Source organism: Lepisosteus oculatus, chromosome 14, assembly GCF_040954835.1.
Source record: "Lepisosteus oculatus isolate fLepOcu1 chromosome 14, fLepOcu1.hap2, whole genome shotgun sequence".
NCBI classification, from domain to species: Eukaryota; Metazoa; Chordata; class Actinopteri; order Semionotiformes; family Lepisosteidae; genus Lepisosteus; species Lepisosteus oculatus.
In genome coordinates, this window is record NC_090709.1 from 19,490,747 (window position 1) to 19,509,314 (window position 18,568).

The 18,568-nt window shown below is 51.4% G+C and overlaps 9 non-coding genes and 4 pseudogenes across 9 annotated transcripts; 12 read left to right on the plus strand and 1 right to left on the minus strand.

The window, feature by feature from the left end:
- Positions 1-344: 344 nt before the first annotated feature.
- Positions 345-463, plus strand: LOC138218507 (5S ribosomal RNA; annotated as a pseudogene).
- Positions 464-1,000: 537 nt separating this feature from the next.
- On the plus strand, positions 1,001-1,119 carry LOC138244078 (5S ribosomal RNA). Its single transcript, XR_011192692.1, has one exon. It is a non-coding gene; the product is annotated as a 5S ribosomal RNA (ribosomal RNA).
- A 537-nt stretch (positions 1,120-1,656) lies between these two features.
- Positions 1,657-1,775, plus strand: LOC138245158 (5S ribosomal RNA). The gene has a single exon (XR_011193772.1). It is a non-coding gene; the product is annotated as a 5S ribosomal RNA (ribosomal RNA).
- A 536-nt stretch (positions 1,776-2,311) lies between these two features.
- Positions 2,312-2,430, plus strand: LOC138218508 (5S ribosomal RNA; annotated as a pseudogene).
- A 537-nt stretch (positions 2,431-2,967) lies between these two features.
- LOC138245067 (5S ribosomal RNA) lies at positions 2,968-3,086 on the plus strand. Its single transcript, XR_011193683.1, has one exon. It is a non-coding gene; the product is annotated as a 5S ribosomal RNA (ribosomal RNA).
- Positions 3,087-3,623: 537 nt separating this feature from the next.
- LOC138216315 (5S ribosomal RNA) lies at positions 3,624-3,743 on the plus strand. Its single transcript, XR_011180026.1, has one exon. It is a non-coding gene; the product is annotated as a 5S ribosomal RNA (ribosomal RNA).
- Positions 3,744-4,280: 537 nt separating this feature from the next.
- On the plus strand, positions 4,281-4,399 carry LOC138217162 (5S ribosomal RNA). Its single transcript, XR_011180874.1, has one exon. It is a non-coding gene; the product is annotated as a 5S ribosomal RNA (ribosomal RNA).
- Positions 4,400-4,932: 533 nt separating this feature from the next.
- Positions 4,933-5,051, plus strand: LOC138244079 (5S ribosomal RNA). Its single transcript, XR_011192693.1, has one exon. It is a non-coding gene; the product is annotated as a 5S ribosomal RNA (ribosomal RNA).
- A 537-nt stretch (positions 5,052-5,588) lies between these two features.
- Positions 5,589-5,708, plus strand: LOC138216316 (5S ribosomal RNA). The gene has a single exon (XR_011180027.1). It is a non-coding gene; the product is annotated as a 5S ribosomal RNA (ribosomal RNA).
- Positions 5,709-6,245: 537 nt separating this feature from the next.
- Positions 6,246-6,364, plus strand: LOC138218058 (5S ribosomal RNA; annotated as a pseudogene).
- Positions 6,365-6,899: 535 nt separating this feature from the next.
- Positions 6,900-7,018, plus strand: LOC138245068 (5S ribosomal RNA). The gene has a single exon (XR_011193684.1). It is a non-coding gene; the product is annotated as a 5S ribosomal RNA (ribosomal RNA).
- Positions 7,019-7,555: 537 nt separating this feature from the next.
- LOC138218059 (5S ribosomal RNA) lies at positions 7,556-7,674 on the plus strand (annotated as a pseudogene).
- Positions 7,675-17,756: 10,082 nt separating this feature from the next.
- trnaa-cgc (transfer RNA alanine (anticodon CGC)) lies at positions 17,757-17,829 on the minus strand. Its single transcript has one exon. It is a non-coding gene; the product is annotated as a tRNA-Ala (tRNA).
- Between the last annotated feature and the right edge of the window lie 739 nt (positions 17,830-18,568).

Genomic DNA, 18,568 nt, shown 5'->3' on the forward strand with positions numbered 1-18,568 from the left:
AGCTGAAAAGAGAGACAGCGCTTCGGCTGTGGAGACTTGTTCGGCTGGCGTTCGGGGAATCGCGTTTTTCAGAATTGTATTGAGATCGTTTTCCACAGAGCTCAGATGTCAAAGCACAGCAGCAGCTCTCCACAGCGATCCTCTATAGCGCCCTTTCTCCCGCAGCTCCGTCCTCATTGGAAGGAAGCAAGAGTGAAAGGCTGAAGTGAAATAGAGCGGGGACGAAGGCAGTGAAGAGAGAGAACGTGGAAAGAAGAGAAAAACGCAAGGGAAAAAAGCAGCGTCGTAAAAGGGGTGACGGAGCTGTCCTCTCAATAAGAAGGGTGCCAGCGAGCCTTGCTCTCGCTTAAGGCCACACCCCCTTGAGCACGCCTGATCTCGTCTGATGTCGGAAGCTAAACAGGGATGGGCCTGGTTAGTACTTGGATGGGAGACCGCCTGGGAATACCAGGTGCTGTAAGCTTTTAAGCGCAGGAGGCGCCCTATCCCCGCTCGCTGGCTCATTCCCCTGTTCACACGTGCAGTGCGGCTTGTCCGTCTGTTTATTTGTCAGCTTTGGCGAGACACGGGTGCTTGTGTATTAGCGTGAGCGTTTTTTATTCTGATCAGGAACAGTTTAACAAGTCCGCAAAGGATCGAGGAAAGGTTTATCGCCAGCTGAAAAGAGACACAGCGCTTCGGCTGTGGAGACTTGTTCGGCTGGCGTTCGGAGAGTCGCGTTTTTCAGAATTGTATTGAGATCGTTTTCCTCAGAGCTCAGATGTCAAAGCACAGCAGCAGCTCTCCACAGCGATCCTCTATAGCGCCCTTTCTCCCGCAGCTCCGTCCTCATTGGAAGGAAGCAAGAGTGAAAGGCTGAAGTGAAATAGAGCGGGGACGAAGGCAGTGAAGAGAGAGAACGTGGGAAGAAGAGAAAAACGCAAGGGAAAAAAAGCAGCGTCGTAAAAGAGGTGACGGAGCTGTCCTCTGAATAAGAAGGGTGCCAGCGAGCCTTGCTCTCGCTTACGGCCACACCCCCTTGAGCACGCCTGATCTCGTCTGATCTCGGAAGCTAAACAGGGATGGGCCTGGTTAGTACTTGGATGGGAGACCGCCTGGGAATACCAGGTGCTGTAAGCTTTTAAGCGCAGGAGGCGCCCTATCCCCGCTCGCTCGCTCATTCCCCTGTTCACACGTGCAGTGCGGCTTGTCCGTCTGTTTATTTGTCAGCTTTGGCGAGACACGGGTGCTTGTGTATAAGCGTGAGCGTTTTTTATTCTGATCAGGAACAGTTTTACAAGTCCGCAAAGGATCGAGGAAAGGTTTATCGCCAGCTGAAAAGAGACACAGCGCTTCGGCTGTGGAGACTTGTTCGGCTGGCGTTCGGAGAGTCGCGTTTTTCAGAATTGTATTGAGATCGTTTTCCACAGAGCTCAGATGTCAAAGCACAGCAGCAGCTCTCCACAGCGATCCTCTATAGCGCCCTTTCTCCCGCAGCTCCGTCCTCATTGGAAATAAGCAAGAGTGAAAGGCTGAAGTGAAATAGAGCGGGGACGAAGGCAGTGAAGAGAGAGAACGTGGGAAGAAGAGAAAAACGCAAGGGAAAAAAAGCAGCGTCGTAAAAGAGGTGACAGAGCTGTCCTCTCAATAAGAAGGGTGCCAGCGAGCCTTGCTCTTGCTTATGGCCACACCCCCTTGAGCACGCCTGATCTCGTCTGATCTCGGAAGCTAAACAGGGATGGGCCTGGTTAGTACTTGGATGGGAGACCGCCTGGGAATACCAGGTGCTGTAAGCTTTTAAGCGCAGGAGGCGCCCTATCCCCGCTCGCTCGCTCATTCCCCTGTTCACACGTGCAGTGCGGCTTGTCCGTCTGTTTATTTGTCAGCTTTGGCGAGACACGGGTGCTTGTGTATTAGCGTGAGCGTTTTTTATTCTGATCAGGAACAGTTTTACAAGTCCGCAAAGGATCGAGGAAAGGTTTATCGCCAGCTGAAAAGAGACACAGCGCTTCGGCTGTGGAGACTTGTTCGGCTGGCGTTCGGAGAGTCGCGTTTTTCAGAATTGTATTGAGATCGTTTTCCACAGAGCTCAGATGTCAAAGCACAGCAGCAGCTCTCCACAGCGATCCTCTATAGCGCCCTTTCTCCCGCAGCTCCGTCCTCATTGGAAGGAAGCAAGAGTGAAAGGCTGAAGTGAAATAGAGCGGGGACGAAGGCAGTGAAGAGAGAGAACGTGGAAAGAAGAGAAAAACGCAAGGGAAAAAAGCAGCGTCGTAAAAGAGGTGACGGAGCTGTCCTCTCAATAAGAAGGGTGCCAGCGAGCCTTGCTCTCGCTTAAGGCCACACCCCCTTGAGCACGCCTGATCTCGTCTGATGTCGGAAGCTAAACAGGGATGGGCCTGGTTAGTACTTGGATGGGAGACCGCCTGGGAATACCAGGTGCTGTAAGCTTTTAAGCGCAGGAGGCGCCCTATCCCCGCTCGCTGGCTCATTCCCCTGTTCACACGTGCAGTGCGGCTTGTCCGTCTGTTTATTTGTCAGCTTTGGCGAGACACGGGTGCTTGTGTATTAGCGTGAGCGTTTTTTATTCTGATCAGGAACAGTTTAACAAGTCCGCAAAGGATCGAGGAAAGGTTTATCGCCAGCTGAAAAGAGACACAGCGCTTCGGCTGTGGAGACTTGTTCGGCTGGCGTTCGGAGAGTCGCGTTTTTCAGAATTGTATTGAGATCGTTATCCTCAGAGCTCAGATGTCAAAGCACAGCAGCAGCTCTCCACAGCGATCCTCTATAGCGCCCTTTCTCCCGCAGCTCCGTCCTCATTGGAAGGAAGCAAGAGTGAAAGGCTGAAGTGAAATAGAGCGGGGACGAAGGCAGTGAAGAGAGAGAACGTGGGAAGAAGAGAAAAACGCAAGGGAAAAAAAGCAGCGTCGTAAAAGAGGTGACGGAGCTGTCCTCTTAATAAGAAGGGTGCCAGCGAGCCTTGCTCTCGTTTACGGCCACACCCCCTTGAGCACGCCTGATCTCGTCTGATCTCGGAAGCTAAACAGGGATGGGCCTGGTTAGTACTTGGATGGGAGACCGCCTGGGAATACCAGGTGCTGTAAGCTTTTAAGCGCAGGAGGCGCCCTATCCCCGCTCGCTCGCTCATTCCCCTGTTCACACGTGCAGTGCGGCTTGTCCGTCTGTTTATTTGTCAGCTTTGGCGAGACACGGGTGCTTGTGTATTAGCGTGAGCGTTTTTTATTCTGATCAGGAACAGTTTTACAAGTCCGCAAAGGATCGAGGAAAGGTTTATCGCCAGCTGAAAAGAGACACAGCGCTTCGGCTGTGGAGACTTGTTCGGCTGGCGTTCGGAGAGTCGCGTTTTTCAGAATTGTATTGAGATCGTTTTCCACAGAGCTCAGATGTCAAAGCACAGCAGCAGCTCTCCACAGCGATCCTCTATAGCGCCCTTTCTCCCGCAGCTCCGTCCTCATTGGAAGGAAGCAAGAGTGAAAGGCTGAAGTGAAATAGAGCGGGGACAAAGGCAGTGAAGAGAGAGAACGTGGGAAGAAGAGAAAAACGCAAGAGAAAAAAAGCAGCGTCGGAAAAGAGGTGACGGAGCTGTCCTCTCAATAAGAAGGGTGCCAGCGAGCCTTGCTCTCGCTTACGGCCACACCCCCCTTGAGCACGCCTGATCTCGTCTGATCTCGGAAGCTAAACAGGGATGGGCCTGGTTAGTACTTGGATGGGAGACCGCCTGGGAATACCAGGTGCTGTAAGCTTTTAAGCGCAGGAGGCGCCCTATCCCCGCTCGCTCGCTCATTCCCCTGTTCACACGTGCAGTGCGGCTTGTCCGTCTGTTTATTTGTCAGCTTTGGCGAGACACGTGTGCTTGTGTATTAGCGTGAGCGTTTTTTATCCTGATCAGGAACAGTTTAACAAGTCCGCAAAGAATCGAGGAAAGGTTTATCGCCAGCTGAAAAGAGACACAGCGCTTCGGCTGTGGAGACTTGTTCGGCTGGCGTTCGGAGAGTCGCGTTTTTCAGAATTGTATTGAGATCGTTTTCCACAGAGCTCAGATGTCAAAGCACAGCATCAGCTCTCCACAGCGATCCTCTATACCGCCCTTTCTCCCGCAGCTCCGTCCTCATTGGAAGGAAGCAAGAGTGAAAGGCTGAAGTGAAATAGAGCGGGGACGAAGGCAGTGAAGAGAGAGAACGTGGGAAGAAGAGAAAAACGCAAGGGAAAAAAAGCAGCGTCGTAAAAGAGGTGACGGAGCTGTCCTCTCAATAAGAAGGGTGCCAGCGAGCCTTGCTCTCGCTTACGGCCACACCCCCTTGAGCACGCCTGATCTCGTCTGATCTCGGAAGCTAAACAGGGATGAGCCTGGTTAGTACTTGGATGGGAGACCGCCTGGGAATACCAGGTGCTGTAAGCTTTTAAGCGCAGGAGGCGCCCTATCCCCGCTCGCTCGCTCATTCCCCTGTTCACACGTGCAGTGCGGCTTGTCCGTCTGTTTGTCAGCTTTGGCGAGACACGGGTGCTTGTGTATTAGCGTGAGCGTTTTTTATTCTGATCAGGAACAGTTTTACAAGTCCGCAAAGGATCGAGGAAAGGTTTATCGCCAGCTGAAAAGAGACACAGCGCTTCGGCTGTGGAGACTTGTTCGGCTGGCGTTCGGAGAGTCGCGTTTTTCAGAATTGTATTGAGATCGTTTTCCTCAGAGCTCAGATGTCAAAGCACAGCAGCAGCTCTCCACAGCGATCCTCTATAGCGCCCTTTCTCCCGCAGCTCCGTCCTCATTGGAAGGAAGCAAGAGTGAAAGGCTGAAGTGAAATAGAGCGGGGACGAAGGCAGTGAAGAGAGAGAACGTGGGAAGAAGAGAAAAACGCAAGGGAAAAAAAGCAGCGTCGTAAAAGAGGTGACGGAGCTGTCCTCTCAATAAGAAGGGTGCCAGCGAGCCTTGCTCTCGCTTACGGCCACACCCCCTTGAGCACGCCTGATCTCGTCTGATCTCGGAAGCTAAACAGGGATGGGCCTGGTTAGTACTTGGATGGGAGACCGCCTGGGAATACCAGGTGCTGTAAGCTTTTAAGCGCAGGAGGCGCCCTATCCCCGCTCGCTCGCTCATTCCCCTGTTCACACGTGCAGTGCGGCTTGTCCGTCTGTTTATTTGTCAGCTTTGGCGAGACACGGGTGCTTGTGTATTAGCGTGAGCGTTTTTTATTCTGATCAGGAACAGTTTTACAAGTCCGCAAAGGATCGAGGAAAGGTTTATCGCCAGCTGAAAAGAGACACAGCGCTTCGGCTGTGGAGACTTGTTCGGCTGGCGTTCGGAGAGTCGCGTTTTTCAGAATTGTATTGAGATCGTTTTCCACAGAGCTCAGATGTCAAAGCACAGCAGCAGCTCTCCACAGCGATCCTCTATAGCGCCCTTTCTCCCGCAGCTCCGTCCTCATTGGAAGGAAGCAAGAGTGAAAGGCTGAAGTGAAATAGAGCGGGGACAAAGGCAGTGAAGAGAGAGAACGTGGGAAGAAGAGAAAAACGCAAGAGAAAAAAAGCAGCGTCGTAAAAGAGGTGACGGAGCTGTCCTCTCAATAAGAAGGGTGCCAGCGAGCCTTGCTCTTGCTTACGGCCACACCCCCCTTGAGCACGCCTGATCTCGTCTGATCTCGGAAGCTAAACAGGGATGGGCCTGGTTAGTACTTGGATGGGAGACCGCCTGGGAATACCAGGTGCTGTAAGCTTTTAAGCGCAGGAGGCGCCCTATCCCCGCTCGCTCGCTCATTCCCCTGTTCACACGTGCAGTGCGGCTTGTCCGTCTGTTTATTTGTCAGCTTTGGCGAGACACGGGTGCTTGTGTATTAGCGTGAGCGTTTTTTATTCTGATCAGGAACAGTTTAACAAGTCCGCAAAGGATCGAGGAAAGGTTTATCGCCAGCTGAAAAGAGACACAGCGCTTCGGCTGTGGAGACTTGTTCGGCTGGCGTTCGGAGAGTCGCGTTTTTCAGAATTGTATTGAGATCGTTTTCCACAGAGCTCAGATGTCAAAGCACAGCAGCAGCTCTCCACAGCGATCCTCTATAGCGCCCTTTCTCCCGCAGCTCCGTCCTCATTGGAAGGAAGCAAGAGTGAAAGGCTGAAGTGAAATAGAGCGGGGACGGAGGCAGTGAAGAGAGAGAACGTGGGAAGAAGAGAAAAACGCAAGAGAAAAAAAGCAGCGTCGTAAAAGAGGTGACGGAGCTGTCCTCTCAATAAGAAGGGTGCCAGCGAGCCTTGCTCTCGCTTACGGCCACACCCACTTGAGCACGCCTGATCTCGTCTGATCTCGGAAGCTAAACAGGGATGGGCCTGGTTAGTACTTGGATGGCAGACCGCCTGGGAATACCAGGTGCTGTAAGCTTTTAAGCGCAGGAGGCGCCCTATCCCCGCTCGCTCGCTCATTCCCGTTCACACGTGCAGTGCGGCTTGTCCGTCTGTTTATTTGTCAGCTTTGGCGAGACACGGGTGCTTGTGTATTAGCGTGAGCGTTTTTTATTCTGATCAGGAACAGTTTTACAAGTCCGCAAAGGATCGAGGAAAGGTTTATCGCCAGCTGAAAAGAGACACAGCGCTTCGGCTGTGGAGACTTGTTCGGCTGGCGTTCGGAGAGTCGCGTTTTTCAGAATTGTATTGAGATCGTTTTCCACAGAGCTCAGATGTCAAAGCACAGCAGCAGCTCTCCACAGCGATCCTCTATAGCGCCCTTTCTCCCGCAGCTCCGTCCTCATTGGAAGGAAGCAAGAGTGAAAGGTTGAAGTGAAATAGAGCGGGGACGAAGGCAGTGAAGAGAGAGAACGTGGGAAGAAGAGAAAAACGCAAGGGAAAAAAAGCAGCGTCGTAAAAGAGGTGACGGAGCTGTCCTCTCAATAAGAAGGGTGCCAGCGAGCCTTGCTCTCGTTTACGGCCACACCCCCTTGAGCACGCCTGATCTCGTCTGATCTCGGAAGCTAAACAGGGATGGGCCTGGTTAGTACTTGGATGGGAGACCGCCTGGGAATACCAGGTGCTGTAAGCTTTTAAGTGCAGGAGGCGCCCTATCCCCGCTAGCTCGCTCATTCCCCTGTTCACACGTGCAGTGCGGCTTGCCCGTCTGTTTATTTGTCAGCTTTGGCGAGACACGGGTGCTTGTGTATTAGCGTGAGCGTTTTTTATTCTGATCAGGAACAGTTTTACAAGTCTGCAAAGGATCGAGGAAAGGTTTATCGCCAGCTGAAAAGAGACACAGCGCTTCGGCTGTGGAGACTTGTTCGGCTGGCGTTCGGAGAGTCGCGTTTTTCAGAATTGTATTGAGATCGTTTTCCACAGAGCTCAGATGTCAAAGCACAGCAGCAGCTCTCCACAGCGATCCTCTATAGCGCCCTTTCTCCCACAGCTCCGTCCTCATTGGAAGGAAACAAGAGTGAAAGGCTGAAGTGAAATAGAGCGGGGACGAAGGCAGTGAAGAGAGAGAACGTGGGAAGAAGAGAAAAACGCAAGAGAAAAAAAGCAGCGTCGTAAAAGAGGTGACGGAGCTGTCCTCTCAATAAGAAGGGTGCCAGCGAGCCTTGCTCTCGCTTACGGCCACACCCACTTGAGCACGCCTGATCTCGTCTGATCTCGGAAGCTAAACAGGGATGGGCCTGGTTAGTACTTGGATGGCAGACCGCCTGGGAATACCAGGTGCTGTAAGCTTTTAAGCGCAGGAGGCGCCCTATCCCCGCGCGCTCGCTCATTCCCCTGTTCACACGTGCAGTGCGGCTTGTCCGTCTGTTTATTTGTCAGCTTTGGCGAGACACGGGTGCTTGTGTATTAGCGTGAGCGTTTTTTATTCTGATCAGGAACAGTTTAACAAGTCCGCAAAGGATCGAGGAAAGGTTTATCGCCAGCTGAAAAGAGACACAGCGCTTCGGCTGTGGAGACTTTATTAATAAGGCCCCTCAGTAGTTGAGATCTCTGTTATTCCCATCTAGAAACATGCAATCAGCATGTTATTGCTGAAGCAATAGTCACAACATTATTCCACACCTGGGTGAGATGCGGGTTATGATGACAGTCATGCTTTCTACACCTTATACTGAGCTCAGAAATGGACCAAGCGGACATCTCACGAGCAGATCCCTCCGCGTATAAGAAAGGCAACTTGTCTCAGCAGAAATACAAAAAGGCAAAAACCCCACACTTGGAATGCAAACCTACCCTAAAAAGGAAACACGGTTTTAAAACGAACTTGATTTTCCCCTGGAGAAACCTTTTTATGGACACACATCGCATCTATTACACATGTAGAACTAAATATAAAGATAAAACTTCATATAAGAAGTCATGACATATCACACATGACGAAGTCTGGTCCAGAATAAACAGTTTACACTGACCCACCTTTATTTACCCTGGTCACTCACTTCTATTAACTGTTTAACTGGGTAACAAATTAATATTTGTTTCAATTTGGGATCTACACCTGGGAGCCCTGAAATGTTGGCCAGAGGGGAGAAGCTGATATTCAGACGTGAGAATATATTAAAATAAAGGATCTGATGTTGTTTTTCACCTGTCTAATCAAAGCTTGTTCAAAAATTATCTGATTATAGGACACACGAGTTTATAATCATACTCATTCCACTTTTTAACCCCGTATATATGCACAATATGAAACGTATATACACTAAATCTCACGTGTGACTCCCATAATATACATTTCTTTACGAAAATTAGGAACACTTACTACAATTATCAACCCCCCATGACGAGGCAATATTTCATACCTTTGTTTCTTTGTGGGTTCAAAGTTCTGTCCTGTCGTTTCACACGTAATGTTTTGGTAGTTATCTCAATTTTCCTTTGCAATTATCTCCAAGATCATCATCAACTTTTTGTAAAACGCTATGCACAACTGATATTTAAAGAAAGTCCTGTACCAAAACGTCTTCGTAGGGAAAGACAACTTTTTTTCCTTACGTTAGTCGCTACACGGTTACTCAAAAAATCCATTCACCGCCTTTAAAAAAAAAGTTTCGTTTTTTATTGTGGTTCACTGACATTTCTGTCACAATTCTGAGGGACCCCAAATAAAATTCACTTGCCGGTATAAAGACGCCGGCGAGGATAAGACAGGTATCGAACCACCTGCGTATCTAGCGGACGTTTAAAATAAAAAAAATGGCGTGTAATGTTGCGAAGGGCTACTGTTTTTTTTATAGTTTGTCGATTGTAAGGGACGTGGGCCGCGACAGAGATACTGGACGGGGTGGGAAAAGGTTTATTGATGGTTTATTGTACCGCAACGGTCACAATTGACTCACCAGCAAAGATGGCGCCGAGGCCACATCGGCTCCCTCCCGCCCTGCCTCGCACCGAAGCTCGAGCTGCGGAGCGCGACGCCAAACCGCCAGTCCACGGGCGCGGGCGCCGGACATAGACGTCATAAACCCTTCCGAGGCGCAGGAATTATAGATCACTGTAGTTTCTTCTGGACCCGGGTTAGGGACAGTGTGCCCTCCGTGAGAGTCTTCTGAGGAAGCCAGTGTCTCATGGGTGTCCAGGCTTGGTACCATCTGTCCATCACAGGACACACAGACACACACACTCACACACCCTGGACAGGACACCAGTCCATCACAGGACACACACACACTCACTCACACACCCTGGACAGGACACCAGTCCATCACAGGACATACACACACCCTAGATAGGACACCAGTCACTCACAGGATACACACACACACTCACACACCCTGAACAGGACACCAGTCCCTCACAGGACACACACACAACCTGGATAGGACACCAGTCCCTCACAGGACACTCAGACACACACACTCACACACCCTGGACAGGAACCAGTCCATCACATGACAAACACACATTCACTCACACACCCTGGACAGGACAGCACTCCATCATAGGACACACACACACCAGGGCCAGTTTTCCCAGAAGCCAATTAGCCCAAAAGCCTGTCTTTGGACCCGAAGAACACAGGGAGAACATGCAGACTCCACACAGACAGCCCCCCCCCCCCCCCCCGGGTCCAGACCCGAGCCCGGAGCCCCCCCGCGCTGAACCCCTCCGTACAGACGGCCACACACAGCTCCGTTGTTCCCGATTCCCGAGGTGATCTGTTAAAAGAAGCCGGTGTGTTGCCTCCAGGTCACATTTCCTACTGGAGTCAGGACAGGAGGCTCTTCTGTACACAGAAGGGGATGGGGGTGGGGAACAAGCCGCCCAGCCCTGTGGTTGAAGCCGATACCCCGGCTTCTCTCCAGACACAGCTGGGTGAGCTCCTCCAGTCAGTACAGGGGGCTCTACTGTACACAGAGGGTGGCGGGGGTGTGGAACAACTCCTTTGTTCGGGGCCTTGGGGCATTCTTGTTGTGAAAGGCGCTATATAAAAAAAACTGAATTGAAATTGAATCTTACAGGTTTGGGTTTTTCAGAGATCTTGTCAGAGATCTTGTCTGACGTGCCCGTTTCAAAAACGTAACGACACTCCTCACGTCCGAGCGCCGCCGGTCTGTGACGTAACGTATCCTTACACAACCATGACGGTTTCATCATGGACAGCACGAAAGCCCGAAAAGTGGTTGACGTTTTAATTTGGCAACGCCACGATGGATCCCAGTTTTTTTTTTTATTTTGGAGGCCAAAAAGGACAAAAAAGGAAACGTCCGGAGTGGATCGATGGTCATCTCTGCGGTTGTTCTGATGTTCTGAAAAAACAAAACAAAAAAAAAAACGGCTCGCTTGCCCGGTCGTGTAGTGTTTCCACACCCCACGCAAATCAACTTCTCTTCGCCCCCGGGGGCTCGTCGCCCGCAGCACCCCTCTCACGTGATAGGGGCTTCCCCCGGCTGTGACGTACTTACCCTACCCCCTTTTCCGCCAACGTCATACCGAAGGTCGCGCTTCGGGCCGCGGCGATGTTGACGGACTGTCTTGTAGCGTGAGAAGGGTTTAAATTTCGACTTAAGGAGTTGGCCATCGTTATATTTCGCGAGGTATCATACGGGGGGAAAAAGAACATTTATATTTATCAACCTACTAGTAATACTGGGTGGATGTCACGTTCCCCAAAGTTCAGTGCCTCTCTCTAATAAAGTAGAAACGTGACATTGAACTCCGTTCGAAACAGGAGAAATCACCAGGACACGATACAACTGACGTCCGGAAAAGAAAAAAAGAACTCCTATTCCCATTTGTAATGACCCCGTAGTGTTTTTCCCGGTGTGCTCTCATCTTTCGGAGACCCGTTTCTCTCTGGTGTTTTGCTGTTGGAATAAATGCCGAGGTGACCCTTCTGTGTGGAGTCTGCGTGTTCTCTCCAGCGGGTCGTTTCCTACACCGCAGGGGCTGATCGAACCGGGGTCTCCCAATCGTCACAGAAGTGTGTGTCATTTTGTGTGGTGGTGGGGGGGTGCATCGGGGATACTGCGCCCCGAGGGGATAACCTCTCACCTTACTCCGGACGAAGGGAGAAGACCTGTACCTTCACGAGTCCGGGTTGTGAAAACTTCTTCTGGCAGTTCAAAACGTTTCGAAGAGACTACAGCGCTACCCTGTTTTCCATTTCTATCGTGTATTATTATACAGTCATAAGTATCTGTACTGATCACAGATCCCCCTCTCACTACCAGGACTGAAGCCCAGTGCAGCACGAATAATAATAATAATAATTAATCCGTCTGGACTCTCCACTCAGAGCTCTTCCCAGGTCAGGGGGATCCCCTCCAGCCCCCCCAGTGTGCAGCCCCCACGTGGATGATGCTCCAGTCCGCTCAGCACACAGCAGCTCTCAGTGGGGAGGAGAGCAGAGGGATGGAGCCAGTTCAGAGAGGGGGGGTGATAAGGAGGCCATGATGGGTCAAGACCAGGGGGGGAATCAGGCCAGGACACTGGGGTAACACCCCTACTCCTCTCCAGAAACACCCCGGGATTGTTAATGAGCACAGAGAGTCAGGACCTCGGTTTGACGTCTTATCCGAAGGACGGCGCCTGTTTACAGTCCAGTGTCCCCCGTCACTATACTGGGGCATCAGGACCCACACAGACCGCAGGGTGAAAGCGCCCCCTGCTGGCCCCACTCACACCTCTCCCAGCAGCAACCTCAGTTTTTCCCAGGAGTCTCCCCTCCAGGTACTGACCAGGCTTCTACCTGCTGGGCTCCAGTGGGGAGGGGGCTGCTAGCTGGGAGCTGCAGGGTGAGATGGCTGCTGGGCAAACGATGGCTAAAGAGCTTCCTAGGACACCCTGGAGTTCGTGGTCAACTTCCTTCTCTTCAGACGGAGGTGGCTTGAAATCTGTCTCGTTTCAAGGAGTATTGGACACGATGCCCCCCCTGCTTTAGCCCCGCTAACTGGTGGCACGCCGACAACGAGGGCTCTCGGCCTCAATCCATCAACCACAAACTCTCCGGGATGAAAGAGAAAGACAGACTCTGTTCGTTCGTTTCGGGGGGGGGAGGGAAAAAACCAAAAGCTTTTTTTAAAAAACATTTTAATGATGCTTAACAAAAGAACAAAAATTACAATACAGATTAATGTCAAGGGACACACCCCCCCCCCCCCCATCTTACGATCATCACAGGACCTTAAAATAATACTTAATAATACAAGGTCATGCAGACGATCTGAGGACTCAGGTGGAGATAATGTGAAAGCTTTCCACAGTCCAGTCTGGGGTCCCTCAGCTTCAGTCCAGACTGGGGTCTGGGGTCCCTCAGCTTCAGTCCAGACTGGGGTCCCTCAGCTTCAGTCCAGACTGGGATCTGGGGTCCCTCAGCTCCGGTCCAGTCCAGTCTGGGGCCCCTCAGCTCTGGTCCAGTCCAGTATGGGGCCCCTCAGCTCCAGTGCAGTCCAGTCCAGTCTGGTGTCCCTCAGCTCCAGTGCAGCCCAGTCTGGGGTCCCTCAGCTTCGGTCCAGCACAGTCTGGGGTCCCTCAGCTTCGGTCCAGCACAGACTGGGGTCCCTCAGCTTCAGTCCAGACTGGTGTCCCTCAGCTTCGGCCCAGCACAGACTGGGGTCCCTCAGCTTCGGTCCAGACTGGGGTCCCTCAGCTCCAGTGCAGTCCAGACTGGGGTCCCTCAGCTTCGGTCCAGCACAGACTGGGGTCTCTCAGCTTCGGTCCAGACTGGGGTCCCTCAGCTACAGTCCAGCACAGTCTGGGGTCCCTTAGCTTTGGTCCAGTCCAGTCTGGGGTCCCTCAGCTTCGGTCCAGCACAGCCTGGGGCCCCTCAGCTCCAGTCCAGTCCAGTCTGGGGCCCCTCAGCTTTGGTCCAGCACAGTCTGGAGTCCCTCAGCTTCGGTCCAGCACAGACTGGGGTCCCTCAGCTTTGGCCCAGCACAGACTGGGGTCCCTCAGCTTCGGTCCAGCACAGACTGGGGTCCCTCAGCTTCGGTCCAGCACAGTCTGGGGTCCCTCAGCTCCAGTCCAGTCCAGTCCAGTCCAGTCCTTGGTGGGGAAGGCGACTCCGATCTTAGCTGGCACAGAACCAGGAAAGGAACCTGGAAAGAATATTGTTATTGCAGGTGTGAGGGACACAGACACGGACATCACCATGACATCAAACAGCAAGAGGAGACTCCTTCTTGAATCACAGACACGACCGGGCGGCGTCCCCCTGTCTGCTCACCTGCACCTCCTCTTCTTCTTCTTGTCCTTCCCGGCAGCCTGCTCCTCCTCTCCCTCGCTCTTCCTCTCCTGACACACGGTCTCCGCCGCCTCCATCGGCTCGTCCTTATCATCTGTCTCCACCGACATGCAGCTCAGGGACTTTAAAAAGACGCACCAGCACTTCTGAAGCAGAGACAGGAGAGTCACGTTAAGAGTCGGACTGGACACTCCAGGACATGAACACTGCACTGAGAGAGAGAGGGGTTCATACACACACACTGACTGGACACTCCAGTACATGAACACTGCACTGAGAGAGAGAGGGGTTCATACACACACACTGACTGGACACTGGACAGGAGTAAAGAGAGAATCAGAGCATTACCCACTTTCTTTTTCTTCTGTCTCACAGGAGGTGGTGATTGGACCTCCTCCAGCTGGAGTCCGAGTAGGGAGAGAGGGGGCAGGAGAGGGACAGCACAGGGAGAGAAAGAGAGAGACACGTGAGTCAAGTGTCCCAAGAGTACAGAGACTCTGCTGAGATCACACTCGCAGTGAGTGAGCCTGGGTGTAGCCCACTAATACTGACCCACTGTACACCATAGGACAGAGAAGAGGAGGAGAGAGACACACTGACTGGACACCACAGCACAGAGAGGAGGAGGAGAGAGACAGTGACAGACAGAGCTGACAAGACAGACAAGATGGCGAAACTCCACCACAGACAGGACAGGAGGCAGGGTGGGACCAGCACTGACCTTCTTCCTCTCTCCTGCCGGAGGAGCTGTCTCCACCTCCTCTTCCTCCTGCAAGTCAAGAGACAGGCTGAGAGAGAGACGGGCTGGTGGGACATCGGCGAACAGAGCTGAAGGCAGAGAGCCGGGGAGACAGGCCCAGCTGGGACAACGCAGGACAGACAGAGAGACAGACAGAAAGGAAGGAGAGAGAGACACAAAGATGAAGGCACAGAAAGACAGCAGGCAAAGAGAAAGATTGAGATTGAGGGACAAACAAACCGAGAGAGAGAGCGGAAGGAGAGAGAGAGAGGAAGGAGAGAGAAGGACAGACAGACTGACAGACGGGGCTGAAAGAGAGAGAGACAGAGAGGCAGGGACAGACAGACAGCAGGACGAGAGAGAGACAGAGATCGAGGGACAATAATTTGGTTTCGAAATTTATTCTGAAAATATACAATCATTCACTCCTGAAAAATATCGAGTTCAAATTATACATTATGTACAATATTGTAATCAACATATGGCTAATCATCAAAAATAAAAAAAACTGTACTGGGGGACACAGCTGGCTGTGCTGTTCTGGACAGAACACACTGAGGTCCAGTTTCCACCTCCTGCAGGATCAAACAGCACCTCCACTGGCTCTCCAGTGAACAGAGGGACAGACAGAGAGGCTTCAGGCTGCAGGGTGACATTGTCTCTGTGAGCTGAAAGACAATCAGGACAGAGGATGATATAAGAACACACTCTGTCAAGAATATAGAGCCCTCTAGTGATCCTACTGTAGACCTGCTCACCACCCACAGTGACGATCACAGTGCTGATACTGCTTCCATTAAGGTCCCTCACTGTGTAGTTGCCCTGATCAGCTGGAGTGAGGGAGCGGAGTGTCAGAGAGCTGTTCTGCACTGACACTCACTGTTCGTACCTGGGGCCAGGGAGCCCTGCGCTGCTCAGTAAGACTATACGATTCCGGACAGATCGTGCAGGATCAAACAGCACCTCCACTGGACCAGCAGTGTGGAGGGGGGAGACAGAGAGGCACCAGGCTGCAGGCTGTGGACTTCTGAGTGAGCTGAAAAGGGACAGGTAGAAACATGTTGAATATTTTGTTTTACAACAATACCTTGAGTTTGGACTGCGATCAGCTTCATTTTGTATTTCAGCTGTGAAAATGCAATTTCAAAAATGCACGCCACAGTCATGTTAGGTTCAAGTTACAGTTGCATCACAACTCAATACATTTGCAATTCACTTCTGAGATAATTGTTCCTGGTGTTTGTGTTGTGTATGCCTTGCAATGGAGGGGTGAGAAATAATGGACTTATTACATTATAATGAATAATAATTGCTTACACTTATATAGTGCTTTTCTGGACACTCCACTCAAAGCGCTTTGCAGGACATGGGGACTCCCCTCCACCACCACAAATGTGCAGCATCCACCTGGATGATGGGACGGCAGCCATAGTGCACCAGAACGCTCCCCACACACCAGCTATGAGTGGGGAGGAGAGCAGAGTAATGAAGCCAATTCATAAATGGGGGTTATTAGGAGGCCATGATTGGTAAGGGTCAATGGGAAATTTGGCCAGGACACTGGGGTAAAACCCCTACTCTTTTCGAGAAACACCCCGGGATTTTTAATGACCACAGAGAGTCAGGACCTCGGTTTTACGTCTCATCTGAAGGACGGCACCTGTTTACAGTTTTTCCAGTGTCCCCGTCACTATACTGGGGCATTAGGACCCACATGGGCCACAGGGTGAGAGTTCCCCCTGCTGGCCCCACTAACACCTCTTCCAGCAGCAACCTTAGTTATTATTGTGAAGAATGAAAGAATATTAGGAACATGAAAAGGTTGAATGTTTTAAATGCGTTTTTTTACTGAAACATCCGCTACAGAGATGCGCACACACGTCATTACAAACGCACACCTGCACAGAGACGTCCTCAAGCGCCTTGTTCACAATTATGGGCTCCAATAGGAACAAAAAACGCCAGCCTGACAACTCGAGCATTCAAACCAAGAACCCAACACGTACTTATGTTGGCAGCCTGTGCAGAAAAGCAGAAAGAACCACAAGCCTTCTCTATTGGGAGGAAAAACACACACTCCCTCTCTCACACTCCTGATTTCCTTAAATAGCTCATTCTTCATCTCTGGCTCCTACATACAGTATAGCAGCGCTCAGTCTGCTTTGAATAAGCCATAAATCTAAGATTTGTTTTATCTGTTCCTCTTGTCTAGGCCTAGAGCTGCTTTTCATAAAAGAGCTGTTTGCATAAATAGCTAGGGTTACAGCTGAAGACACCAGCTTCATCCCCCAATGTGTAATACGTCGGGAGCAAGAGAAGAGGGCCAGGCCGTGCCTTTTCATAGATTTTTCTTCTGAAAAGTCGGGTTCTCGGAGGCAGATTTATCCCCTCATGCAGTGTAGAGAGATAGACACGCCCGCGCGCGAACTGTTAGAGCTGCACCCTCACACAGAGTCAGACCCGCACAGACACGTCCTCTTGTTTAAACAAATACACAAACCTGACGGCGCTCACAATGATCCAGACACACACACACACACACACACACACACACACACACACACACACACACACACACACACACGACATCAGTAGTCACTCTCGCACACTGGACCCCAGCTCAGTCCTCACCTCCAGCTCCTGCAAACCGCTTCGAACAAACTGCATTAAGAAAATTAGGTTGCGTTCCGGTAGCAGGCCATCCTGGGCACCAGTGTGAGTTACACACTCATTTGTAAAAGCCCTTCCGCATCGTCGGGCATGCTTCACAGTGCTGGACCTGGGGTGTGGGTGCTGTCTGTGTGGAGTTTGCATGTTCTCTCCCTGGTCTGTGGGGGTTTCCTCCAGGTGCTCCAGTTTCCCACAGTCCAGGGACAGGCTGCCACTTTCACTGGGCAGTGCACCGTCACCGTGGCAGCATGGTGGGTCGGATCTGATTTCAGTCTTTATTTCCTTTTTTAGAGATCCTGTAACCAGGACCTGTTCACTGCCATGACGGACACAAGGAACAATAAAGCCGAAGTCTTGTTTCCCACAAGAAACAACAAAACCGAAGTATTGTTCGATGTGCCGGTACAAACTTTTAGGTTATATAGTCCTTCCTTGCTGCTTCAGACGTCATTCGGTGTTATGGTAAGGGGGTCGTGGTATTTGGCCAGTTAAGAGACCCTGGCCAAATGGTCAGTTTAAGATTATGCCCCCTCGCATCTGGAATCCTTATCAGTTAACCCCCTTTCCTGCCATAAACCCCTGTTGCTTAGAAGTCTAATTTTCAGGCAGAACTGACTTAAGTTAACCCTATTTACATCTTGTCTCTTACTTCAGCCCTCTTCCATTTGCTAGTTAAAAGTTGTACAACCCATTTGTATGCGACAAAAGAAGCCAGTCTGTTTCCACCCGGTTTCGAACCGAGGGCCTTTCGCATGCGAGGCGAACATGATAACCACTACACTACGGAAACAGTGGTAAGATGTGCCCAGCGGCCCAGTGCTGAGCTTCGCCAATGCGTTTCAGCTGCTTCCAGTGCCTTTATTGGAGTACGCTGATGGACCGTGCTCTCTCTCCAGAGACCAGCACGCCTGTCATGGACGGAGCAGGAAAGGCGGTGCCACATTCTACAGCCCTCTCCACGCAATCGGGCTACTGAAGTGGAGAAAATCGCCTCTCCAGAAAGTGCAAATATCATAGAGGTAGAGGTAGGGAGAGAGGAGGAGTACAAATTCAAGCAGAGGCCTGAGTGGAGCACTGTCGTATGGCCCTGACATCAATCCCTCAACTCTCTGCATAAAGCAGTGTCTTATGGCCATAACATCCCACCCCCACCACTCTCAATGGAAAGCACTGTCGTATAACCATGACATCCCACCCCCACCACTCTCTGCATAAAGAAGTGTCGTATGGCCCTGACGCCCACCCCTCCACTCTCTGCGTTAAGCTGTATCTTCAGGCCCTGACATCCCACCCCCGCCACTCTCTGTATAAAGCAGTGTCATATGGCCCTGACATCCCACCCCCACCACTCTCTGTGTAAAGAAGTGTCGTATGGCCCTGACACCACCCCTCCACTCTCTGCGTTAAGCTGTGTTTTCAGGCCCTGACATCCCACCTCCTCCATTCTGTGTAAAGCAGTGTCATATGGCCCTGACATCCCACCCCCACCACTCTCTGCGGAAAGCACTGTCATATAGCCCTGACACCCA